Source organism: Elephas maximus, chromosome 23 (genome assembly GCF_024166365.1).
Source record: "Elephas maximus indicus isolate mEleMax1 chromosome 23, mEleMax1 primary haplotype, whole genome shotgun sequence".
NCBI lineage: Eukaryota > Metazoa > Chordata > Mammalia > Proboscidea > Elephantidae > Elephas > Elephas maximus.
In genome coordinates, this window is record NC_064841.1 from 694,996 (window position 1) to 721,968 (window position 26,973).

General features: G+C 45.7%; 1 long non-coding RNA gene across 1 annotated transcript in view; it reads left to right on the plus strand.

Annotated features, from left to right (window-relative positions):
• The first annotated feature begins 204 nt into the window (after positions 1 to 204).
• LOC126066460 (uncharacterized) overlaps positions 205 to 26,973 on the plus strand; it is a 38,147-nt gene continuing 11,378 nt past the window's right edge. The window contains exons 1-2 of the long non-coding RNA XR_007515096.1: positions 205 to 224; positions 18,369 to 18,700. This is a non-coding gene — a long non-coding RNA (uncharacterized LOC126066460). The remainder of the gene's footprint in view (positions 225 to 18,368; positions 18,701 to 26,973) is intronic.

Consider the following 26,973-nt stretch of genomic DNA (forward strand, 5'->3'; position numbering starts at 1 on the left):
AGCATCAGGGACAGTTTGTCTTTGTTCTGTGATGTCTGAGGTCTTAGCTGGAGGACTTGAAGCCCAGGGGGTGACTCAGCAGCTGGGAACTGGAACCATCTGAAGGCTCATTTACTCACACATCTCGCTGTTGATGCTGGCTGTATTCTGGACCTCAGCTGAAGCTGTCAGCCAGAGCATCCACATGCGGCTTCTTGGTGTGGCCTCTTCACGAAACTCCAAGGGTGAGTGTCCCGAGAGAGCCAAATGGAAGTTGTAGCTCTATTGCTTCTGTCACATTCTGTTCATTGAGACAGTCATAAAGGCCCACCCAGTTTCCAAGGGAAGGGAGATAGACTCCAACTCCTGATGGGGCAAGGGACAAGATTCTTGAAGAGCATGTGGGACTTAAATTATTGTTGTATCCAATGTTGGAAAAAGCAGTGTGCTATACTCTACAGCTTCTGGTTCCTCATCTGATGAAAGGAGATAACAAATGTAACATAGTTAGTGAAGTGCTAGTCCTTGGTTGGTACAAATGGTTACGTGTGTGGCTACTAACTGAAAGGCTGGTGGTTTGAATCCAACCAGAGTAGCCTCAGGATGAAGTTCTCATGGTCTGCTTTTGGAAGGTCACAGCCGTGAAAACGCTGTGAAGGAGAGTTCTGCTCTGAAACATGTGGGGTCGCCGTGAATCAGCATCGATTCTACGGCCACTGCTTGGCTATAGCGTGGGCACTGATCAGCACAATTGTCACTGGCATTAACTCTTTAGTCCCGGCTGTTGGAACAGTCCTAGAGGTTCCGAGGGAAGAGGATAGGGTGAATAGGGTGGTGTGATGTGTGTGTGGGGTGTCACCCAAAGGTAGCGGGACAGTGAATATATACCAATCAGTAAAGAAGGATTTCGGTAGTTTAGCAGCCTACTTCTGCACACCAGCTGAATACCAGCTCTGTTCACAGGACTGTTTTGAGAATTAAGATGCTGCATATAAAACACTTGACACATGGTAGACACAGAATAAATGGCAGCTATTATTATGGAAACCCTGGTGGCGTAGTGGTTAAGTGCTACAGCTGCTAACCCAAGGGTTGGCAGTTCAAGTCCACCAGGCACTCCTTGGAAACTCCACGGGGCAGTTCTACCCTGTCCTATAGGGTTGCTTTGAGTCTGAATCGACTCCATGGCACTGTTTTTATTTATTTATTATTATTATTATTATAGCTCTTTTTGGTAATTTTCCATTCTAACATGAGCATAGAAATGAAAATTTTAAAAACATGAGGCCCGTGATTTTTTTTCCCCTCTCTTTTAACACAAGGATACACTCTTTCCACTTTCCAAGGGCTCATACACCACATGAGCATCTAAGGTATTTAACACAAGTGGATGACCTTTCGATGGATAGATTATCAATGGATAGATTATTCTTAAGAAATAAGGAATCTGTTTTTCTTCTCTTACTGGAAACCATGAGTCAATGATGGTATTGCTCTGTATAAGTCTCTTCCAACAATTGTCTAAAGCTTGAGAATTTCCTAGATGTTTTGGTATAAGTAGTCAGTGAATTGATGTGATAACGGAATAGAAACAAAAGCATATTACACAGCTGTAATTTCAGGAGGGATTTCTGTGGCTTCATAGAGAAGTGTGCTTTGCACCATGGAACCCCATATCCTAAAATTAGAAAAGGCTGAGAGGGGCAGAGTCCAGATCTCTAGTTCCTCCTAGGGTTGGAGCATTCTTTAATAATGAAATTATACTCACAGGGCTTGACTCACTAACACATTTCCTGGGCATGAATGAGTCGCCGAGGGATGGGCTGGCAGATATTTGAATTCTCTAGAAAAATGCTGATATATGCTGAAGGATTTTCCACAATGTGGGTGTCTTAGTTATTTAGTGCTGCTATAACAGAAATAACACCAGTGGATGGCTTCAATAAACAAGTTTATTCTCTCACGGTTTAGTAGGCTAGAAGTCCAAATTCAGGGCATCAGCTCCAGGGGAAGTCTTTCTCTCTCTGTCGGCTCTAGAGGAAGGTTCCTGTCATCAGTCTTCCCCAGTCGAGGACCTTCTCAGCGCAGGGACCCTGGGCCCAAAGGATGCACTATTCTCCTGGCTTTTGTTTCTTGTTGGTGTGAGGTCCCCATGTCTCTCTGCTCATTTCTCTTTTATATCTCAAAAAAGACTGACCCAAGACACAACCTAATCTAGTAGATTGAGTCCTGCCTCATTAACATAACTTATATTAATTCCACCTCATTAACATCTTAGAGGTAGGACCCGAAACACACAGGAAAATCACTTCAGATGACAAAAATGGTAGACAATCACACAATACTGGGAATCATGGCCTAGCCAAGTTGACACATATTTTTGGGGAATACAATTCAATCCATGACAGTAGGGCAGCTCTATTTTCTGCCAGGCCATATCAGCTAGGAAAGATCAAAAAGTTGGTTAGTAACAGTGATGGGAACAAAAGCTAACTTGAGCTGTTCACCCAACAGTCTGCACCACAACAGCCTGAGAGCCTCCACAGTTCTCCCTGGTACCTTTAAGAGCATTTCCTCAGCTCTGCAGCCTCCTCACTCTGCCTCACATTGGTGTATCTGAATAGGAGCTGCTACTCCATGGTCTCCTGCTCCTTGGGGATTAACCTTAAGGCTGTCTCTTTGAGGACATTACTGTTGGGGAAGTTCACACTGTGTGGGCTGAAGTGGGGGACACTTACTTACATTGTGGTGCATCTGGTCTTACATCTCCTGAACCAGCACAGAAAGTGTGCTGTACAGTCTCAATTTTTAATAGCCCTCTCTCTCAAGGATTGGAACTAAATTCCCTTGGGGCAAAATTGGGGAACAACTGACAGGCATCATGCAGGTGGCACCTAGAAATGTCTCTCCTCACCAACCCCCATGTCATCTCCATTGTGCCACCCCAACATCTTCTCTAACCTCTAGGTGAGTTCCTGATCCACCTAGGGTTCTCTCTGAGAGGTTGAGTTGTCTTTGCCCCTCCTTCCTTTGTTCAGAAGTTTCCATCCCAAACAGAATCTTTTTCCTTTCTCCAGCATTCTTTGTTTTTTCATGCCAACAATTGGCCTCTGGCCACCTTCATTGGAGGCCATAATTTGTGAGCTGGGAACACACACCTCCCAGATGCTTCACTGTAACTTGGAGACCTTTACTTAATTAACCCTGATAACTGAAGGAAGATGGATTTTGATTGGGTTTAAAGCCAGACATTTACTTTCCAGGCATATCTTATTAACTCCTTGGTTAATAAGGCCTTAACAAATTTAAATGTGGTATTTCACCTATCTGGTCTTAAGTGACAGCGGATTCACTCATTCTTTATTCATCAAAGTTTACTAAATGTCTACTGTATACAAGGTGCTGAGCAGTGGGGACACAGGGATAGAAAGTAGAGCTCGAAGCACCAGGGTCTCAGAGTTTGGTGAGAAGCAAATGAGATTGTCACAACTCTCGTGCTCATGAGGGCCAGGTTGTGAAGGGGCGCAGAGCATGGTCACTCACCCAAAACTCAGTGCACAACCCAAGAAATGATCATAAATTTAAGACAATTTGAAGCCTTCATAGGTGGTTAGGAAAAAAAGTTCAGAAGATGGTCACTAATGTGTTTGCTCTGTCTCCAAGGATCGAGGGGGAGCCTTCGAGACACAATAAGAGAATGTGAAAGGTTATTTTCGAGCTTCTTTGTTGAGTTAGGCTAGGTTGGTAGAAGGGAAAACTTTGGATATGTTTCCCATCTAGTTCAGTAATTGCAGAGATTCAAGGGTCTGTGTTTTAAAGAAAAATTTTACTTCAAAGATCAAAGCCAGTGTTTCTCAAGTGTCTTTAGACTGTGACTATAGTACATTCATTTTTATAATTCAGTTCCAGTAAACATGTATATATCATGATAAATGGAGAAAAGACTGAAGTTGTCAAGGATTTCATTTTACTTGGATCCACAATTAACATCCATGGAAGCTGCAGTTAAGGAATCAAAAGATGCCTGACCTAAGCCACGGTATCTTCAATTACCTCATATGCACGCGAAAATTGGATGATGAATAAGGAAGACCAGAGAAGAGTTGATGCCTTTGAATTGTGGTGTTGGGGAAGAATATTGAATATACCATGGACTGCCAAAAGAATGAACAAATCTTTCTTCGAAGAAGGATGGTGAGACTATGTCTCACGTACTTTGGACATGTTATCAGAAGGGGTCAGTCCCCGGATGAAGGACATTGTGCTTGGTAAAGTAGAAGGTCAGCGAAAAAAGAGAAAGACCCCCAACAAGGTGGATTAACACAGTGGCTTATACATAACAACAATCGTGAGGAAGGTGCAGGACCGGGGAGTGTTTCGTTCTGTTGTACATTATGTCGCTAAGAGTCGGAACAGACTCGAAGGCACCAAACAACAACAAACATGTATATTAAAAATTTATTTCCAACTGAAAATGGTTTCACAAAACAATAGTCATACAATATGGAATGCACTGTTTTCTCTCTCGTTTCCCTTTCTTCCCTTCCTCCCTCCTTCCTTCTCTTTCTCCTCCCTCCCATCCTTTCTTCTTCCTCCTTCCTTCCCTCCCTCCTTCCCTCTCTCCCTCCTTCTCTTTTCCTCCCTTTTTAACCCTCCCTAGTTAAACTCCTTGCCATTGAGTGGATTCTGACTCCTAGCCGTCCTATAGGACAAAGTAGAACTGCTTGGTTAGCAGCAGAGTGCTTTACCCATTGTCTAGCAGAGACTGTTGTGCCATGTGTTTTTAAAAACATCAGTTATCTGATAAATCAATTTAGTGGGTAGTAACCAGCACAAAGGAGCACTGGTGGTGCAGTGGTTAAAGTGCTCAACCAAAAGGTTGATGGTTCGAACCCACCGGCCACTCTGTGGGAGAAATATGCGGCTGTCTGCTTCTGTAAAGATTTACAGCCTTGGAAACCAATGGAGCAGCTCTACTGTCTTATAGGGTCACTATGAGTTGGACTCAACTCATTGGCAATGGGTTTACTAAGCAAAGGTGGGCAGTTTGGATCTACCCAGCAGCTCTGTGGAAGAAATGCCTGAGGGTCTTCTTTTGTAAAGACTACAGCTAAGAAAACTCTATGGGGCAGTTTTATTCTGTAACACATGGGGTAGCCATGAGTAGGAATCTACTTGATGGCAATGGTTTTTTTTTTTTTTTAATCACATGTTATCTTTACAGCTTTGGCCCTGCCCATCATGTCTATGATAAAGGCAACTACAGCCCAGAGGTCAAGGCGGGACCCCTGGCTGTGTCAGGAGAGCTCCGGAGCTCTATACATTTGGGTGAATTTATTTTTCTGCCTGTGGCCATTGAAGTTTGAAGGATTTGCCTGAGCAGGCACTTCATCTTGCTGTGTCATATAACAAGTTTATTCTGTAATCCTAAGAGCTTCCTAGAACCTGCTGACCCCAAACACATGGGAATTACTTTAAATTGTATTGGGAACCATTTTAGCAAAATCAACTTCAGAATCAATTCATGGCCTTAAGAATACTCAGCTCATGGTTAACCCATCTTCATTTCTTGGACTTACACTTCAGCAGTTAGAAAAAATCCCACTTAGTGTAGTGGAGTGGTTGGAGTTTGTGCTTTTAAGTATGCCATGAAAAAGTCTAAGCCTCAGTTGGCTCATCTGTTAAGTGGGAGTCATAAGAGTTCGCTTGCATAGGGGTGGTATAAGGATTCATGGCCTGCCTTAAGGCACTTTGCAGAGCACTTGTCTCCTGAAAGGTGCATGGCTGCAGCTGAGGTCCATTGCTGTTTTTATCCAGCACTACTACAAACGCTTTGCTTGCCCACCTTGCTCAGACCAGCGGTCCTTGCCCACAGCTCTGGGAACTCAGTTCCGCTGGCTGTAGATACTTGACATATTGAGGCTTCCTTGTTTAGATCCTGCTCAGTTCCTTCTCCTCCTTTTGCTGAATGACAGGATAGAACTTTATAATCACAAGGAAGAGAAACTTTCCACTGCTCTCCAGGACACGTAAGCAAAGGTGCCAGGGTTCAAACTCTTCCCATAAATACCTTCCTTTGCACATTCTTGGGGATGTCCTCCACCCAGGAGAATGTGTCTAATCTACCTGAAATTGGTTCAATGAGAGACAATCATGATCTGTGATTTGGAGAAGGGGACACTGGGGAGAGATGGGGTCCCATGAGTAATTGAAACATGGGAAGGATTTAATGCAAAGCACTTATTGTGCACCTACTGTTCACATTGCTCTGTGCCAAAAAGCACAAACTCAGATCTCAAGGAAGCTTCCATCTAATTGAGGGTTAAATACACTGGTATGTGAACGTTTAAAAATAATCACAGGCCATTGGATGACAGAGCTTCGTGTCTATTACTCAATGCAATGTGTTATGAGTTCCAAACATCTTCCAAACAGTGCCTGTGGAGGACAGACTGGAGCTAAGTCTACCTAAGGGATGGATTCTAGATAAGTAACCAGGATGGGGAGATGAGTCTTTAAGTGGTGGGAGTGGAGGGTGAGTTGCTTTCGGGAGAAAGTGAGCGTCAGGGTGGAGCTAGACTGGAGCGTGAAGGGTGGGAAGATGGAAGAAAAAAGGCTGGGCAGTTTTACACAGGGGCCAGGTTCCTCAGGAAAATCAAGAATCTCCTTTTATCCAGATGTTTCATGCTTTCTCTACAAACCTTTCAATGAAGTTACTAGCACATAATGAAAGGACCAGAGTTGCGTTAAGGTCAACTGATACCCAAAGTGTGCCACCATCTTAGTTCCTTGGTGCTGCTGTAACAGAAATACCATAGGTGAGTGGCTTTAACAAACAGAAATTTATTTTCTCAGTTTAGGAAGCTAGAAGTCCAAATTAAAGTCACAGGCTCTAGGGGAAGGCTTTCTCTCTCTGTTGGCTCAGGGGGAAGGTCCTTGTCTCTTTTTAGTTTTTGTTCCTTGGTGATCTTCGTGTGGTGTGGCATCTATCTTCCTCCATCTGTGCTTCCTTGGTTTTGTGCCTAATCTGCTCTTTTTATATCTTGAAAGTGATTGGCTTAAGAAACACCCTACACCGATATGGGCTCATTAACATAACAGAGAAACACAGTCCCCAAATGGGATGACATCAACAAGTACAGGGGTTAGGATTTACAATTCAATCTGCGACAGGTCCAGGGGCCCTTCCATTGCTTAACGCAGAGGGTCTGTTACACAAATCAGTTGATGCATTAAGTGCTTTCAGACCCTGACAGCTGCGTCTCCACCAGAAGGAAGTGAAACTCTCACGCCATGAGAAACGGAAACAAATGTGGCATCTGATTACATCTTCAAACAGAACTTTTAAAAGTTAGTCACTCATCATGCCAAATAAAACTTTTTGTTCTTTTTTTAACAATGCAGATTAAAATCAAACATGGCAGATAAAGACAGTTATAAAAACAGGACCGAAGCTGAGCGTAGCAGTGAAAGTGTTGAGGAAAAACTCCATGGTGCCCTCCTCTTGGTGCCCTGAGGGGTGCTTATTTTGCTTAATGTGTACCCCAGGGCTGGAAAGAACAAGAAAAAGTAGAAAGAGGCATGAATACTTCCAGACTTATGAGCCCCTGGAAAACTGGGAATAGCTAACTGAGCTCCTTGAGGCCAGACTCCTGTTCTACTCATCTTTTTATCCCGTGTCTGACCCAGGATCTATTCACATACAATTCAAATTAGCAAACGCTTGTCGAATGCCCTATGTGCCTGCATTTGGAGCTTGGAATTAAAACTTGAGCAAGACCTGGGCCTGCCTTTAAGGCATTCACAGTCTGGTAAGGGCGGCAGGTGTGAGGGCAGGTAACATAGAGGAATAAACGGAATGAACAATTATCCACAAAGAAGTCTGCCCCAGGAGGTGATATGTGGGCTGGCTGTGGTGGAGAGAAGAGGGAAAGGGGTTTTGTTTTGTTTTTAAAAGCATTTTAGGCAAACCTTACCCAATGAGGAGATCAGACATTTAGACCACAGAGGAGTGTGTGAGCTTGGGGTAACAGATGGTAACTGTTTGCTGAGTGAGTGAGCCATACGTCTTGACGGCCTACCCTTGCCCACTGGCACAGTCTGAGAGAGGCAGTGCCTCACTTGTAGTCGATTTTGTACACAAGGAAGTGCTCAGGACGCTCATCTTGGCGGATTAGGCGTTGTTGCTGCAGAAGTTGCCGCAGGCGCACTACTTGGTGACTCACACAGTCCTGGAGAGAACTGTAAAGACTTTGGGTGGCCCTGGCTCAGCTTCATTAAACAAGACATCGAAGGAACTGTGGAAGTGTAAGGGATCCACGATGGCATGAAAGGGCCAGCTTGGCACCAATGTTACCCTAGAAAGGGACCAGAATTAACACGGTGGGCCTGTAGGATGAGTATACATTGGGGTCAGTGTTAACACAGAGGGCCCATGGGATGAGTGTACATTGGGGTCAGTATTAACATGGCAGACCCACAGGATGAGTATACCTTGGGGCTAGTATTAACATGGCGGGCCCAAGGGATGAGTATACATTGGGGTCAGTGTTAACACAGAGGGCCCATAGGATGAGTATACCTTGGGGTCAGTGTTAACATGGTGGGCCCAAAGGATGAGTACACATTGGGGTCAGTATTAACATGGGGGGCCCAAAGGATGAATATACGTTGGGGTCAGTATTAACACAGTGGGCCCATAGGATGAGTACACGTTGGGGTCGGTATGAACACAGTGGGCCCGTAGGATGAGTATACGTTGGGGTCAGTATAACACAGGGGGCCATAGGATGAATAGATATTGGGGTCAGTTTTATTAACATAGGTGGGCCCATAGGATCAGTATACACTGGGGTCAGTATTAACATGGGTGGGCCCATAGGATGAGTGTACGTTGCTTCCTTTTATTACTACCTGTAGTAGTTTCCCAGGGCTTCTGTTACACAATGCCTCTGACTGGGTGGTTTATAAGAACAGAAATTTATTGTCTGACAGTTCTGGAGGCTTATAGTCAAAATCCAGGGTGTTGGCAGGGTCATGTTCACTTTGAAGGCTCTAGAGGAAGGTCTTTATCTCTCCCAGCTCCTGGTAGCCCCAAGCATTCCTTGGCTTGCAGCTGCAGAGTAACTCCCGACGTCACATGGCCATCTTCTCTTGTTCCTGGGGACCATGGTAGGGACTCAGAAGCAGGACAACTAGGGTACTACTATCAGAGCAGCCTCAAAAACTAGCAGGATGCTGAGCCACTGAACCATGGGCCCCAAGCACCTTATCCTGCCCTTCCTTCCCAGGTGGATTGTTTCCAGAGTTGAGAGATCAGTCAGACTTAGAGGCACAAAGCCGCAGTGGCCACAAAGGGATGTCAGGACAGGAGTTAAGCAGGTCCTTGTAGTAGGGCCATTTGCCCATCATGCTGAAGACCCCCAGACTGCTGCTTTTTAAAATTCTTAGAATTTCAAATTTGTCTAAACTTCCAAGTTCTCAAACTTGTTAAAACCACGCGTGACAAAAGTAAACTGGATCTGAGTGATGGCATAAGTCACTGCGCTGTGGAAGGTTTATAAACTCTGGGGCATAAACCATGGAATGTCTCTTTTGGCCACTCTGAGGCCATGTTAGCTTAATAATTCTTGTCTGTTTCTGGGTATGTGAGATATTAGCATAAGTAACTGTGAAAACGTGTGAGGCATGGAGTGTGTGGAAAGCTGTAGGCACTTTTACATTTGCTGGCTCATGAATTTCCTTGGCATCTGTAGAGGCAGGAGAGAGCAGGCGCCTCTGGGAAACATGGAAAACCAAGGCTCCACAGTGTTAGATGCTTATCTGGAGTCAAGCTTTTAGGAGGGATGTCTATTAAAGAAAAGCTACTGCACGAAAACCATACTCATATGAAAGACTGCAGATACCTAAGTTTATTTGAGTCAGATTTTTGGACAGAAAGCAACAAGAAATCACCAAAAAACTTGTATTATTTGGGATCCAAACCAACCAGTCAAGATCTTTAATGCCTATGGATCCTCTAAAGGGACAATTATTCTCTCCTGTGGTGACCTTTTGGGAGACTGCAGGAAAAACTGATTACATAGGTAGGAAACTCTTTTTCAAGATTTAGAGAAAAATATATTGTTGCTACCTGCCGTCAGTTCTGCCCCGACACATAGCAACCCTATGTACAACAGAACAAAAAGTTTTCCAGTCCTGCACCATCCTCACAGTAGTAGCTATGTCTGAGCCCATTGTTGCAACCACTGTGTCAATCCGTCTCATTGAGAGTCTTCTTTTTTCACTGACCCTCTCTCTACCTTACCAAGTACGATGTCCTTCTCCAGGGACTGGTCCCTCCTGATGACATGTCCAAAGCAAGTGAGACAAAGTCTTACCATTCTTGCTTCTCAGGAGCATTCTGGCTGTTTCCTCCAAAACAGATTTGTTTGTTCTTCTGGCAGTCCATGATATATTCAATATTCTTCGCCAATACTGTAATTCAATTGTGTCAGTTCTTCAGTCTCCTTTTTCATTGTCCAGCTTTTGCACGCATATGAGGCAATTGAAAATACCATGCCTTGGGTCAGATGTACCTTAGTCATCAAAGTGACACCGTTGCTTTTTAAGATTTTAAAGGGGTCTTTTGCAGCAGATTTGCCCAATGCAATATGTTGTTTGATTTCTTGACTTGCTGCTTCCACGGGCTTTGATCCAGGTAAAATTGAAATTCTTGACAAGTTCAATATTTTCTCCATTTATCATGGTGTTGCTTATTGGTTCAGTTGTGAGGATTTTTAAAAAAAAAATTTTTAGTGTTGAGGTGTAATCTGTACTGAAGACTGTGGTCTTTGATCTTTATTAGTAAGTGCTTCAAGTCCTCTTCATTTTCAGCAAGCAAGTTTGTGTCAGCTGCATATCTCAGGTTGTTAATGAGTCTTCCTCTAATCAGGATGCCTTATTATAAAAAATAGCTATTTATTTTTAAGTAGCTTTGGCTCAAAAATATGACTGGCTAAAACATAATGGGTGGTGCAAATGATTAAGCACTCAACTACTAACCAAAAGGTTGGTGGTTTGAACCCACCCAGAGGCGCATCAGAAATAAGGGCTGGCAATCTGCTTCCAAAAGGTCACAACCTTGAAAACCCTATGGAGCAGTTCTACTCCGTACACACTGGTTGCCATGAGTCAGGATCATCTTGACGGCAACTAACAACGAAGTATAGTAGATAAATCATATTGGTGGGGCAAAGAAGAACTAGGTCAGCATTTCTCAAACGGAGCTCTTCACCATACAGTGTTCCGTGAGATGTTAATTGATGTTTAATGAAAAGTAAGAGGGATTCCTTGGGCAAATTTTGAACAAATTATCACCCTCTGTTTTATAATGTGCACCAGCACATTAAATGTTCTCAGAGGTCCTACAGATACGTATTTAATTCCTTCTTTCAATCAACAAGACTTATTATACACTTAGTATGTGTCAGGCACTGTTCTAGATACTGAGATGGAGTCACAACTTAAATCCAGCATTTGCCCCACTTAGTGATTTTGTGGTGTTCTGACACGTCTCGTTCCAAAGAGCACCATTTTGGAAATGTTGGCCAGGTCTTCCTGATCTTAGGCTGACATCTTGGCTGGCAGTACTTGTGAGCTTCTCCTTCCAGAGAAGAGCCTTCTTCAGGGAGTTGCGGTGTGGGAGCTGGTTGTTAATGTGGGGTGGAATTTGACCACAGGTTGTACAATACGAAACAAGGGCCAGAGAGCAAAAGTAAATAGGGTTGAAACAAAACCAGAGTCTCAGGGCAACTGAGTCATCCACCCAGATGCTCTGCAGAGCCTCCACAAGAATGGCATCTTGGGAAACCAGACTAGCGTGAAAGGGCTGAATCCAAGCGTGAGGGACACCCCGAGGAGTTCTCTACATTTCTCAGGAGTGTTTATAGGCCACCAGTGGCCTTGGCACTGGGCAGCAAGGGGTGTTTTAAGGACGGTAGTGATAGCTAAGATAATGTGTCCCCTCATGAGCTCCTATTTTTGGTGATGCTCTCATATTCTGTTAGACAGTGGTCATGCCACTTTGAAAAATGGCGGCCACGGAGACAACTCGTGGACTGAGTTTTACATGATCTTGAAACACAAACGTAAAGATTTTCTAAGTCGTTTTTGGAGCGGAAGATAGTAGTTTGGGAAAAAGAGTGTGAAAAATGGATTAGAAGACTGAGCAGCTAGTTAAATGCACTTTTCTCATTTTTCCCCTGTGGGTTTGAAAAGACCTTGCCCACTATCTTTCACACAAGTCTTTATATATGATAGCTCTTCTCACCAAGCCCCTGCCAGCTTCCTCAGACCTTTCTTCTTTGGCCTATTTCTCCAAGCCAAAAATGGACTCAATTTCCGTAGCCTTCCCATGTAACGGTCAATTTCTCAGCCCATTTATTATTTTCATTGATTACCAGAAGAGTCCTTTGGCTTACTAACTTATTTTTAGAAGTCAAACTTAGTCAAGGCTGACTTAGCCGTAGTCTCACCTGCATTAAAAAGTACTCCTGTCTCAGGCCCAGAGTCTGGGTTAGCCTCAGAAACACTGCACGTGAGTAAGGCGTTCAGAGGTGGGAAGGCATGCTTGCCAGGGAAGAGCTTCATTTTACACAATCTGTAAAATAACTCTTTCTTACTTGAGAAACACTCACCATTTCTGTTTGTAAAACTAAAAACATAGTTAATATTTATATTTGACAAATTTTCATCAGTCTCTTCAAAATAGTATATTTATACAATAGAATACTATCTAGCCACTAAAAGGAATCGAGTACTGACACACGGCAACATGGATGAGCCTAGAAAACACTCTGCTAAGTGGAAGAAGCCAGACAGAAAAGATGCATATTGTATCATTACACTTACATGAAATATCCAGAATAGACAAATCTACAGAGACAGAGAGCAGATGGCAGTTGCCCGGGACTAGGGGAGGGGCATGAGGAGTGACTGCTTAAAAGGAACAAGATACTTTTGGGGTGATGGAATGTTCTGGAACCAGATTGCGGTGAAGGTTGCACAATGTTGTGAACGTAGTAAATGCCACTGAATTGCACACTTTAAAATGGTTAAAATGGTGAACTTTAGGTTATGTAAGCTTTACCACACACACACACACACACACACACACACACACACAACAAAGAAAAATGATTTTAAAAAAGGGTTAAATCTTTCAAGGGACATTCAATGGGAACTTTTGAGCAAGAGGGCCTCATTTCTTCCCAAAGCCGCTCTGAGGACGGCCCTGAGTGCATGCAGAAACAGCCTGCGGTAATGAATCATTGCCCTGCTTTCTGTCTTGTCCAGAGGCCTGGCTCAAGGAACCCCTGTTCCTGAACAGAGAGAGGAAATCCCGCTCACCCTGGCTCCATTCACAGAGCCAAACTCACATTCGTGGGATTTTCAGCTTCCCTCTTTGTGAGGTGATTGTCCTTCTTCCAACCAGGCTGTGCTGTACCACTTCTTTCTTTGGCTTCTACAGTGAGTGAGCCCCCTCTGACTGGCTTCGTGCGGTGCCAGCCCCACTCTGGGTGAGCTCACAGCTCTCATTTCTCTCCCTGTTACTGCGAAGCCTGGTGGGGTTTTTAAAACATTAGTTTTGAGTAATGAAGCTCCATCAGGGTGATTTGTTAGTGAAAGCAGCCCTGTTTCTGATGAAAAGGCTCAGTGTTTTAGTGTTTCACTTAAACATGCCTTGAGGCCAAGAGAAAATGAAAGTTGTGTTTACTCTTAGGCGAAAACACTGAGGCTCTCTTCACACTTCTTCCTGAAAGGCCTGCCTTTGGTTCCCTCTGCTGTTTGCTAAAGCAAGGAAGCCAGATGGTCCCTAACCTTGTAGAACTGGTTTGAGCAAAGAGCTACAACTCACTGGGTTATAAGAAAGATGCTTTAATGTTTCCGGTAGCTGTCACCAGCTGAGCCATATTGGATCCCCTAAAAGATAGCCCAGTGAGTTGCATAACTTACCAATTCATGTCAATCAAAATTTCCAACTTACATTCAAATCAGAACTCTGCCCCTCCTTCCAGTGTCCAGGGAAGGCATTTCTCAGGAGGTGAAGGGCCAGGTCTTTTATGTACTTGAATCATGGCCCATGGCACAGTGAGGGGTCGGCCAGGCACTTACTTTTCTTGCTTACACAAAACCCACTTATGGCTCCTGACCTCCTCAGGATAAAGTCTAACTTCTAACATGATTTATAGTCTGTCTTAGCTTCCCAGTGCTGCTGTAACAGAAATACCACAAGTGGGTGGCTTTAAAGAACAGAGATTTATTTTCTCACAGTTCAGGAGGCTGGAAGTCCAAATTCAGCCTGTGGCTCTAGGGGGAGGTCTTTTCTTGTCTGTTTGAAGCAGGCCTGGTGCCACAATGGCTAAGCACTCAGCTGCTCTGTGGGGCAACGTTGTGGCAGTCTGCTTCTATGAAGATTACAGCCTTGGAAACCCTGTGGGGCAGTTCTCCTCTATCCTATAATGTTGCTATGAGTCTGAATAGACTCAACGGCAATGGGTTTTTTGATTTCTAGTAACTGGCAATCTTTGGAGTTTCTGGGCTTGTTGACCTATCTGCCTGTCTTCAGATAGCATCTGTCCTCCCCTTGTGTTTATTTCTGTGTCTAAATCTGCTCTTTTTTATAACTGACAAATGATCAGGTTTAGGACACAGCCTACACTGAGATGGTCCATTAACATAACAAAGAAAGCCCTATTCCCAAGTGGGATTACATCCACAGGGATAGGGGTTAGGATTCCAACACATTTTTTAAACCCACTGCCATCAAGTCTATCCCAACTCATAGTGACCCTATAGGACAGAGTAGAACTGCCCCATAGGGATGTCAAGACTATAAATCTTTTTTTTTTCCTAAGTTTTATTTATTTTGTTGTTGTTATTGAAAATATACACAGCAAAACACACACAAATTCCACTATTTCTACATGTACCATTTAGTGACACTGATTACAGTCTTTGAGTCGTGCAGCCATTCTCACCCTCCTTTTCTGAATTGTTCCTCCCTCGTTAACATAAACTCACTGCTCCCCTAGGGTTCCTGTCCAATCTTTTGAGTTGTTGTCAATTATATATATATATATATATATATATATATATATATATATATACATTTTTTAGGCAGTTCTTTAAAGAGCATAATGCTCAAGACAGGCCTTTTTTTTATTAGTTAAGCTAAACTATTGTTCAGTTTTAAGATGACTTCTGGGGATGTTTTTGGTTTAAGGTTTAAAGATTATTTCAGGGCAATAATTTCAGGGGTTCATCCAGCTTCCATGGCTCCAGAAATTCTACAGTCCATGAGAGTTTGAAATTCTGTTCTACATTTTCCTCTTTTGATGAGGATTTTTTAATTAAAATGTTCAGTGAAGATAGCCAGGCACCATCCTCTTCTTCTGGTCTCATGGCAAAGGAGGTAGTTGTTCACAGAGGCAGTTAGCCATACATTCTCATCTTCCTCCTGTTCCTGACTTACCATCCGTTTCTGCTCCGGGTGACTAGAGAACAGTTGTTGTGATTTAGATAGCTGCTTGTAAGCTTTTAGGGCTGTCATGGATTGAATTGTGTCCCTCTGAAGTATGTGTATCAGTTTGGCTAGGCCACGATTCCAAGTATTGTGTGATTGCCCACAGTTTTTGTCATCTGGTGTGATTTTCCCGTCTCTATGATGTTGATGAGATGGATCAGCAGCAGTTATGTTGATGAGGCGGGACTCAATCTACAAGATTGGATTGTGTCTTGAGCCAATCTCTTTTGAGATATAAAAGGAGAAGCGAGCAGAGAGACAGGTGGACCTAATCCCACAAGGAAAGCAGCATCAGGAGCAGAGCACATCCTTTGGACCCAGGGTTCCTGCATGGAGAAGCTCCTAGACCAGGGGAAGATTGATGACAAGGACCTTCCCCCAGAGCCGACAGTGAGAATAAGCCTTCCTCTGGAGCGAGCACCCTGAACTTGGACTTCTAGCCTACTAGACTGTGAGAGAATAAATTGCTTTTTGTTGAAGCCATCCACTTGGGTATTTCTGTTATAGCAGCACTAGATAACTAAACACCAGACACTACACAACACACTAGGAGGTAGAACAGAAGCACCAAACACGTTATTAGGCCAGATAAATAACTGGGATGTCCCATGAAAACATTACCCTAAACCTTCAGATCAAGAAACCAAATCCTATGAGGTGTTTGCTTGTACATAAGCAGACCCCACAGCTACTCTTTTTTGTTCTTTGTCATTGTAAGTATAGACATCACACAACCTTTGCCAACTGAACTGTTTACAGGTATACACTTGTTGACAGCAGTTACAATCATGGGCTGTGCAATGCCCTTAATCAATGCGATTTCTTTCCATCACCGAAGGCTGTAAATCTTTATGGAAGTAGACTGCTACATCTTTCACCCGCCGAGAAGCTGGTGGGTTTGAAACGCCAACCTTTCTGTGAGCGCTTAACTACTGCACCACACATATTTTGAGGGAACACAATTCAGTCCACAACTCAAACCTTTTGTAATCTTGCCCATCTGCCTCACTCCACCCTTTCTCCACTCCATTGCCACCTCACTCCTCAAAAAAGGAGCCCTGGTGGCACAACGGTCAAGCGCTTGGCTGTTAATGAAAAGGTTGGTGGTTTGAACCCACCAGCTGCTCTGGAGGAGGGAGATGTGGCAGTCTGCTTCCACAAAGACTGTCGTTGTTGTTAGGTGCCATTGAGTCACCTCCGACTCGGAGTGACCCTGTGCACAGCAGAACGAAACACTGCCCGGTCCTGAGCTGTCCTCACAATCGTTGCTGTGTTTGAGCCCATTGTTGCAGCCACTGGGTCAGTCCACCTTGTTGAGGGTCTTCCTCTTTTTTGCCCACCCTCTACCTGACCAAGCATGATGTCCTTCACCAGGGACTGGCCCCTCCTAAAAACATGCCCAAAGTACGGAGTCTCACCATCCTTGCTCCTAAGGAGCATTCTGGCTGTATTTCTTCCAAGAGAGATTTGGGGTTTTTTTTCCTCCTGTAAAAATTACAGCCTAGGAAACCCTATGGGGCAGTTCTACTCTGCTCTATAGGATTGCTATGACTCAGAATCGACTCAATGGCAACCAGTTTTTTTTTTTTTCTTGCCCCTCACATTCTTCACAATGTTTGTTCCTTGAAAGATAAGGATTTTTTTTCTTCACAGCAAGGCCTCTGCACAAGCTCCTCTCTCTACCTGAAATGCTTTCTCACTCAGTTATCTTTCCTTTTCAGCTTGGTTAAGCCTCACTCATCCTTCAGATCTCGGGTTAGATACCTCTTCCCCCAGGAAGCCTTCTCTGACCACCCAGACTAGGCTAGGTTCCCTTGCCCTGTGCTTGTCAGTCCTTATTGTGATAGCCTGTGTCCCACTGGATCAGAAGTTCTTGAGGACAGAAACCATACTTGCTTTATTCACCACGTTATCTCCAGCATGCAGCCTGATGCCTGGCACAGAGTAGGTGCTCAGTCTATACGGGATGAACATGGCTTGAAAGCAGCTGTGAGCCCCGAGAGCAGCAGCAAAGCCAGAGGTCTTTTCAGACAGATTCTTTGTACTGTAGGATGTGAGAGGGGCTGATAGGGCCCCTGGAAGTGGTAGGAAGTAGCAGTAAAGACGTACTGATGGAGGGAAGAGGGTGTCTCTTTAGCAGAGACTTTGAGCTGGCAGGCTCGAGGTCTCTGCTGAGGTTCTGCCGCCTGCCTTGCCCAGGGCCAGCTGGAGTGTTTTGCCTGGGAGTCCCTGGAGGGGACTTTTGACACCATATTTCATGAGCCCCCTGGATTCAATCAGCAGAACTGTCTCAACCCATCTGTTTAAATCTCTCTACTCAAATGTAAGCCCTAACTGGAGATTGATGGTTTGTTCCCTCAAGGTCAGGTAAAGGGCAAAGGAGGCCCCAGGACTTGATGGAGAAAAGTGGAGAGAGTCACCTGGAAGGATGGGGGCTATTTTCTTGGTCTTTCTGCCACCTCCAGGGGCTTTTCTGTGTGACTTGAGAGATGCTGGAAAACTGCTCTCTCAGGCTAACAGGGCCGGACAAAACAGCAGCCCATGAGCTCCTCTTGTTTGTCCCTTGGGCTACTGCTGACTCCTCCGCTCCCAGGCTCACGACTGGGCCTTGTTCAACGTGCAGGATGATGGAGGTGGGCACTGTGTAGGAAAGGCAGGCAGCTGTCAAAGGGCCTGCAGCTCCAGTTGGGCTGTACCCTGCCCCTCAGTCCAGAAGACAAGCAGGGTAGTGGTTGAGAGTGTGGACACTGAACCTGGATGGTCTGGGTTTTAATCCCAGCTTGTTGATGTCATTTATGACTGACAATGTGATCTTCTTAGGCAGTGGTGGTTCTCTGCTAGAATTCTGACCTTCCACACAGGAGACCTGGGTTCAACTCCCGGTTGATGCACCTCAAGGGTAGCCACCACCCACCTGTCAGTGGAGGCTTGCATGTTGCCGTGATGCTGGACTGATTTCAGCGGAGCTCCCAGACTAAGACTGACTAAGAAGAAAGGCCTGGAGATCTATTTCTGACCCAGCCAATGAAAACCCTACAGATCTGCGACCTATGGGGCTGGCGCGGGACCAGGCAGTGTTTCCTTCCGTTGCCCGTGTGGTTGCCGTGAGATGCAGCTGGCTCGACAGCAGCTAACAGCAACAACATGTGATCTTAGGTGAGTTACGCAGAAGTCCTTTGCCTCCGTTTCTTCTTTTGCATCTAGCTCCTGTTTTGAAAGTCCTTATGATAGTACCTGCGCCTAGCAAGTACTGAAGCCATTTTTTCATCTGGATGAGTTCTGAGGACTCTTTCACTATAAAATTCATCACCTGCCTTGGTCCAAATCCTGACTCCACCACTGGCTGGCTGGGAGGGGTTGTACCTGGGTTAACTGAGCACCCCCAAGTGCCTGGTGGCAGTGCCTGGCATGTGGTAGGTACTTGAGAAATTTTAATGGATGAGTGTGTTGGTGGATGTTGCGTGGTGAAGCTCCTGTGAAGAGGCATGACAGATGTGGTTACGAAGCATGAGTGCTGGTTTCCTCTGCTGCTAACAGCTGGACCTCAGCCTAGCGGACAAGGCCTTGAGGAAGGAGGAGAGGCCTCCCTTGTCCTGGAAGATGGATTTGTGGTTTTGAGGAACACTGAAGCCATCAGCTAGGGCTTGGGTGTCCAAGACTAGACGGATATATGGAAGAACCTTCCTTAGGCCTGACCCCCCGGAGCAGGAAGACCTGCTCGCAGCTGACCTGGAACCCAGCTGTCCAGCAGAATAGAAAAACCAGGGACTTGGAACCTGAAGGCCCGAGTGTGAACCCGGTTGTAGTGTGTGCTGTGGAGCAGAGCACATACTACACTGAGCAATCAGTTTTGGTAAACTAAACAATGAATATTAAAGCACTTCTCACAATATTGAGAATGCATGGGAGCTTTACGAAACCCGTTGTTCCCTCTTCTTTCTCAGAACACCAAATTATATGACCTTCATGTGGCATTTTTTAGTTTCCAAAGTGCTTTTCACACACCTTTCCGTGTAAGGAGCACCCTGCAGGGCAGGAATGTCCTGTCTCTCCTGGAGGTTTGATTCAGAGTGGTTACTCAAGGTCACCTGGTTAACTGAACCCACATCCTCTGACTGTAACGCTTGCTGCCCTTCTTTTCCCCTCTGCATCCCAGTCAAACCAAATCCGAACTCACGGCCATTGAGTTGATTCCAACTCATAGCGACCCCATAGGGTTTCCAAGGCTGTAAATCTTTACAGAAGCATACTGCCACATCTTTCTCCCACAGAACTGCTGGTGGTTTTGAACTGCTGACCTTTCGGTCAGCAGTCAATTGTTTTAACCACTGCGCTACCAGGGTTCCTTGAGCATCCCAGTATATTGCTCAAATTCTCAGATGAATGTGAGCTCACTTAGATGGTTGAATGAGGATGAAGTCTGGTGAATGTGTATGTGGGTGGATGTGACGGTCATGAATCAAACACTTGAGCTGGTGCTACCAATCCTGGGAACTGCAGACAGAGCCGAAGGTCACCCAGAGCCGGCTAGCCCAGGCTGTCACACCTCGGCTCAGGCATAGGTCATGCATCCAGGAAAGCACAAGGACAACTTGGGAGCTGAGGCAGTGTGGATTCCAGGCTCACAGTACAGAAATTCTTCTAAATAAGGAAAGTACTGAAGGGAAATAAGTGTAATTTCTTCTCATTTGGGGAATTCAGCAATGTCTGGTATACATTTCTGGAGAGTTTCCTCTCAGGAGAGGATTTAAGAACTTGATTTGAAATTTTAAGCTCACTAAAGAAAGTCTTTTATGCCTCTTCATAGCATCTTTGCCAGCAACATTTATGCTCGTGTTCATTCGCTCCAAAGTTTGTGCCTGTTATGTACCATGCTCAGTCCCAGGCACTCTGCGGGGTACAGAGTGGACCACGGTGTGGTCCCTAACCTTGAGGAGCTTCCAACTGGTCAGCAGTGGAGACAGATTCTGGCCAGGCAGTCTGACTCTGCGTTCTCTGTTCTAAATTAATATTATGCTACCTCAGTTGAAAAGACACCCAGCTCAGTCTGGAGGAATCAAGGAAGGCTTTCAGAAAGAGCTCTCCTTTCGATTTGAGCTCACCAAGTGGAGAAAGTTGGAAGGGTGTTGTGAAGAGGCATACCCAAGGACCTGCAGAGTGTGTGGACTATGAATAACAACAATGGAAGAAAGGGATCTTAGTTTCCTGGTGCTGCTGTAACAGAAATACCACAAGTGGGGGTCTTTAACAAATAGAAATTTATTTTTTCACACTTCAGGAGGCTAGAAGTCTGAATTCAGGACACTGGCTCTCAGGGAAGGCTCCTTGTCTGCTCTGGAGAGAAATCCTTGTCTCGGCTTCTCTAGCTGGCCATCCTTGGCGTTCCTGGGCTTGTAGACCGGTCTACCTCTGTCCTCTTCAGATGGTGTTGATATTCCCTATGTCTGCCTTCTTCTCTGCCAGTCCCCTCTCTTATTCCTCAGAGGTGATTGATTTAAAACACGCCCTACACTGATATGGCCACATTAATATAACAAAGAAAACCCTATTCCCAAATGGGGTTTCAATCACAGCTATAGAGTTTAGAATTTACAACGTATGTGTCAGCCTGGACGATTGCGCCTGCCTCCTGCCTCCCTGCAATCTCCACACAGCAGCCAGAGGCATCTTTTTAAAAAACTGGATCGTGTCAGTGCTCTAGTTAAAAACAGCAAAAAAAACCCCAAACCAGCTGCCATCAAGCCGATGTCCATTCATGGCAACCCCACGTGTACTAGAGTAGAGCTGTGCTCCACGAGGTTTGCAATGGCTGTGACCTCTTGAAAGTAGATCACCAGGCCATTCTTCCGAGGCACCTCTGGATGGATTCAAACCTTTCGGTTAGTAGCTGAGTGCTTAACTCTCTGTGCCACTCAGATACCCCATTGCTCTTGGAATAATACCCAAAGTCATTACGGTGGCCTTCAGTCCTGGCTACCTCTCCTTACAATGGACATCAGAGTCCTGGCTAGCTCTCCTTACGATGGACATCAGAGTCCTGGCTAGCTCTCCTTATGATGGACATCAGGGTCCTGGCTACCTGTCCTTATGATGGCCTCAGGGTCCTGGCTGCCTCTCCTCATGATGGCCTCAGGGTCCTGGCTGCCTCTCCTCATGATGGCCTCAGGGTCCTGGCTACCTGTCCTTATGATGGCCTCAGGGTCCTGGCTACCTCTCCTTATAATGGCCTCAGAGTCCTGGCTACCTCTCCTTATGATGGACATCAGAGTCCTGACTACCTCTCCTTATCAAGGTCTCAGGGTCCTGGCTACCTCTCCTTATGATGGCCTCAGGGTCCTGGCTGCCTCTCCTTATGATGGCCTCAGGGTCCTGGCTGCCTCTCCTTATGATGGCCTCAGGGTCCTGGCTGCCTCTCCTCATGATGGCCTCAGGGTCCTGGCTACCTCTCCATATGATGGATATCAGAGTCCTGGCTACCTCTCCTTATGATGGCCTCAGGGTCCTGGCTACCTGTCCTTATGATGGCCTCAGGGTCCTGGCTCCCTCTCCTTTTAATGGCCTCAGGGTCCTGGCTACCTCTCCTTTTGATGGCCTCAGGGTCCTGGCTACCTCTCCTTTTGATGGCCTCAGGGTCCTGGCTACCTCTCCTTATGATGGACATCAGAGTCCTGGCTACCTCTCCTTATGAAGGCCTCAGGGTCCTGGCTGCCTCTCCTTATGATGGCCTCAGGGTCCTGGCTGCTTCTCCTTATGAAGGCCTCAGGGTCCTGGCTGCCTTTCCTTATGACGGCCTCAGGGTCCTGGCTACCTCTCCTCATGATGGCCTCAGGGTCCTGGCTGCCTTTCCTTATGATGGCCTCAGGGTCCTGGCTACCTCTCCTCATGATGGCCTCAGGGTCCTGGCTACCTCTCCTTATGATGGACATCAGGGTCCTGGCTGCCTCTCCTTATGAAGGCCTCAGGGTCCTGGCTGCCTTTCCTTATGACGGCCTCAGGGTCCTGGCTACCTCTCCTCATGATGGCCTCAGGGTCCTGGCTACCTCTCCTTATGATGGACATCAGAGTCCTGGCTACCTCTCCTCATGATGGCCTCAGGGTCCTGGCTACCTCTCCTTATGATGGCCTTCAAGGTCCTGGCTACCTGTTCTTATAATGGTCTCAGGGTCCTGGCTACCTGTTCTTATGATGGCCTCAGGGTCCTGGCTACCTCTCCTTATAATGGCCTCAGGGTCCTGGCTACCTGTTCTTATGATGGCCTCAGGGTCCTGGCTACCTCTCCTTATAATGGCCTCAGGGTCCTGGCTACCTGTTCTTATGATGGCTTCAGGGTCCTGGCTACCTCTCCTTATGATGGCTTCAGGGTCCTGGCTGCCTCTCCTTATAATGGCTTCAGTGTCCTGGCTACCTGTTCTTATGATGGCCTCAGGGTCCTGGCTACCTGTTCTTATGATGGCCTCAGGGTCCTGGCTACCTCTCCTTATGATGACCTCAGGGTCCTGGCTACCTGTTCTTATGATGGCCTCAGGGTCCTGGCTGCCTCTCCATATGATGGCCTCAGGGTCCTGGCTCCCTCTCCTGGAGTCTCAGGCTCAGTCTGCTCTCACTCTTGCTTGGCAGCCTCTGGCCAACTGGCCTTCTGAGCACTCCTTGTTTTAAAATGCCCTTCCCTGAGCTGTTCCTACCAGGCATCCCTTCTCTGCTTTCAGCTTAAATAGACTTTTTTCAGGGAGGCTGTCTTCACAGCTCCTCAGGTTATCACAGCTCCCTGTGCGTTTCCTTCCTAGCTCATTTTGTAAAATTGTTGTAAAAATGTCTACAACACAAAACTTGCCTATTTAGCGTTCTTCAGGTGCACAATTTAGTGATATCAATACATTGATTGTGTTGTACAACGGTCACCCACGGTCATTGCCAAATTTCCCATCGCCATAAACAGAAACTCACTGTGCATAGCTCATTTAAAATACACGTAATATGTGATGTCTGTCTGTCCTGGGAGAACATGAGCACCTGGGGGCAGGGGCACGTTTGTCCTTGCATGAAGGCATCATCAATCCTGGCACTGGAGCACGGAGACACTCAGTAAGTATGTGCTGAGGGAATGATTGAATGAAGAAAGGACAGCGAGGCTCACTTCCTACGTTGTCTCTCCCATTTCAACACGGGAAGGGATGCTGAGTGAAAAAACAGCTCACTCTCTTTCATCTTGTCTTTCTCTTTGCCAAACTTACTTACTGGCTATGAAGATTAATTTCTGACACTGTTTTTTTCCCCGAAGACTCTTGCTCAGAGTGCTGACTGGTTGAGGCCTGTGGTGACAGCTTTTCATCAAGTCCAAGAGCCGTTGCTTGCTCCTGCAGATCAGAAAACCTCAGGGTGTCACAGCAGGGAAGCAGAAATTAATTCAGACCTCTGAAGGGGGCAAATGGAAGAGTGGAAGGGAGTTGGAGAGCGGCTCAGCCTCTTTGTTGCGTAAATGAGGAAACTGAGCTCCGAGAGGTCAAGGAAAACAGAACCCCGTCCTGATTTCCTGCAGCTCTCCCCCAACCCTGTCCCTGTCAGAGCCTGGGTCTGACAGGGTGAGTAGCACCATCCCCTTGGGGTCTTGCCTTGCCGAGGTCTGTTCTGATGGGGATACAAAGGGCTGTGTTGTCAATGGCCTTTTCTTTTTGAGCAAGTTAGGGAGGTGCCTGACATTGCTGAGTGCCCTCCACAACTCTAGTTTTGGTTAAGCTTCCCATGAATTTACTGAGTTTTTGTTATCAGCTGCTGTCGAGTTGGCCCCGGAATCATGGTGACCCCATGTACAATGGAACAAAACACTGCCCGGTTCTGCACCATCTCCTCTTAGGTTGCAGGTTGGATTATTATGGTCCATAGGGTTCTCGCTGGCTGGATTGTGGAAGTAGATCACCAGGCCCTTCCTCCTAGTCAGTCTTAGTCTGGAAGCTCTACTGAAACCTGTTCAGCATGCTAACAATGGCGGGAATTGAACCTGGTCTGCATGGAAATTGAGAATTCTACCACTTAACCACTGATGCCTCACAGTGAAGCTTTAGGGGGGAAGCTCATTTTTATCTTCCTAATCACACCTTTCGGGAGAAAGATGTTGCAGTCTGTTTCCATAAAGATTTACAGCCTTGGCAACACTATGGGGGCAGTTCTACTTTGTCCTATAGGGTTGCTATGAGTCAGAATCAATTCAATAGCAAGGGGTTTGTATTCCAGGCACAAAGGCGTAAAAATATTGGTTACTCCACCTCACTCCCAACTATTGCCACCTGCTTCTGTTCCTCACACTCTTCCGAAGTAGCTTTCTCAAGATCACTAACAGTCTTCTAATTGCCAAATCTCGTGGTTCTCATCTGACCCGGATTCTCTGCAGTCTACGAAAGGGTGGGCATTCTCTACTTCCTAACTCTCACGCTTGACATCGGTGGAACTTTCTCATCATATGTTCTGGGCTGTTCCGAGCTTCTTAATGGCTGTCCCAGTGTCTACTTCTTGAAAGTTGGTGGAAAACCAGTGTGTGTGTGAGTACATGCCTGCATGAGTGTGTGTGTGCGTGTGCTGCAAGTGTGTGTGCACATGTGTGTATCTCTGTGTGTGGGCACGAGGGTGAAAGTAAGGGCGGGAGTCCATCCTTGGTCTTATGTCTTCTTGCTCTGATGTACTTCCTGGGTGATTTCATCTACGTCCCATGGTTTTAACCTCTTTCCCAAGCCCCAGACTGAAGTTTCCACTTACAGGCACATAAACCAATGGGACTCAAAATAAACGTAGCGCTCCCATAAATCAATTCCTCTTTGCATGTTTTTGGCTATTTACGTCACCCCTGAATCAGTCTTCTAAGCCTGGAACCAGGAGTCATGCCTCATTCATGCATTCGACAGCTGTTTTCTGAGCACCTACTATGTGCCAGGGATTAGTATATTTTATACCTACTATGTGCCAGAGATACAGCAATGCACAAAACAAACAAAAATTCCCCGTCCTCTGCCATTCTTAAGGACCGCTCCTACCCCTTCCCTCTGCATCCGTGGTTTCCAGTCCTTGAGGCTGTTCACCACTCCAATCTGTCCCCTTCCCTCCATCCCACTGTGTTCCCCGAGCTCTCCTCACCTCTTACCTGGATTACTTCACTGCCTCCTAACCGGTCTCCCTGACACCATCTGCTCCCACTCTTCGCTAGAGTTTACTGGAAAAATATTTTTAAAAACTAGAAAAACTGAAAAAAATCTAGCTTCCAGTTCACCAAAGAACTCTTTTGTTTGGCTCAAGACACCATTTTTTATCTGTCCTCTTCTGACTTCTCCAGCCTTACTTATTGTGAGGTTTATCTACAATATAAATGAACAGAGTGAACACTTTTACCACCCCTCAAACACGTCAGGTTCGCTCCTGACATTTGGTTATCTTCGCACTTTTATCAGCTCTGCCTGTGTTGTCCTTTCTCTGCTACTTTGACTGAAGTTTGTGGCAGTTCAGGTGCTATCTCCTCTGTGGAAATTAATATTTTAAGGCAGGGCTGGTTGTTCCTTCTTTCCTTTCTCTCCTCAACCCCAAATTCCCACAGAACCTTGTTCATGCCACTTTTGAGATAACTGTTGTATTGTGCTGCTATTACCTGTTTTCTCGGAGGACGACAGAGTTACCCTATGCCTTTATCTTTAACTCTCCAGCCCTGGTGGACTAACCAGTTCGTAGGAGGCACTTGGCACATCATTTATAAAGAAAGATATATTCTCTAACCTTCAGGACTTTTAGTCTGGCAGAAAAGAAAGACTAAGCACTAACACCAGGAAGTCCATGATTGGTGCTGTGTATGTTTTTTTTATGTTAGAATTATTTCTAAGTATCTTAAAGTGTTGATTGCTAGTGTAAATACAAACTTTTCTTCATTACATTTTTCAGTTGGTTTCTTCTGGTGGGTGGTATAGGGCTTTGTATTCGTTTCTTATGGTTACTGTATCAAATTACCAAAAATATGGTGGCTTAAAACAACAGAAATTTATTCTGTCACAGTTCTGGAGGTCAAACATCTGAAATTAGTGTCACTGAGCCAAAACCCAGGTGTCAGCAGGATACTCAGTTCTGGAGTCTCTAAGGGAGAATCAGTTCCTTGCCTCTTCCAGCTTCTGGTGGCTGCTGGCATTCCTTTGCTTGTGGCCACATCACTCCACAAGTGACAGTCCTGTGATGTAATTCATAAGGACTTTGAGAAGGTCCCAGTTGCCCTTGTTGTTGTTACATGTCATCGAGTTGCTTCTGACTCATAGCAACGCTAAATACAACAGAAGGAAACACTGCCCACTCCTGCGCCATCCTCACAATCGTTGTTATGCTGGAGCCCATTGTTGCAGCCACTTCGTCAATGCATCTCATTGAAGGTCTTCCTCTTTTTTCTGACCCTATATTTTACCAAGCAT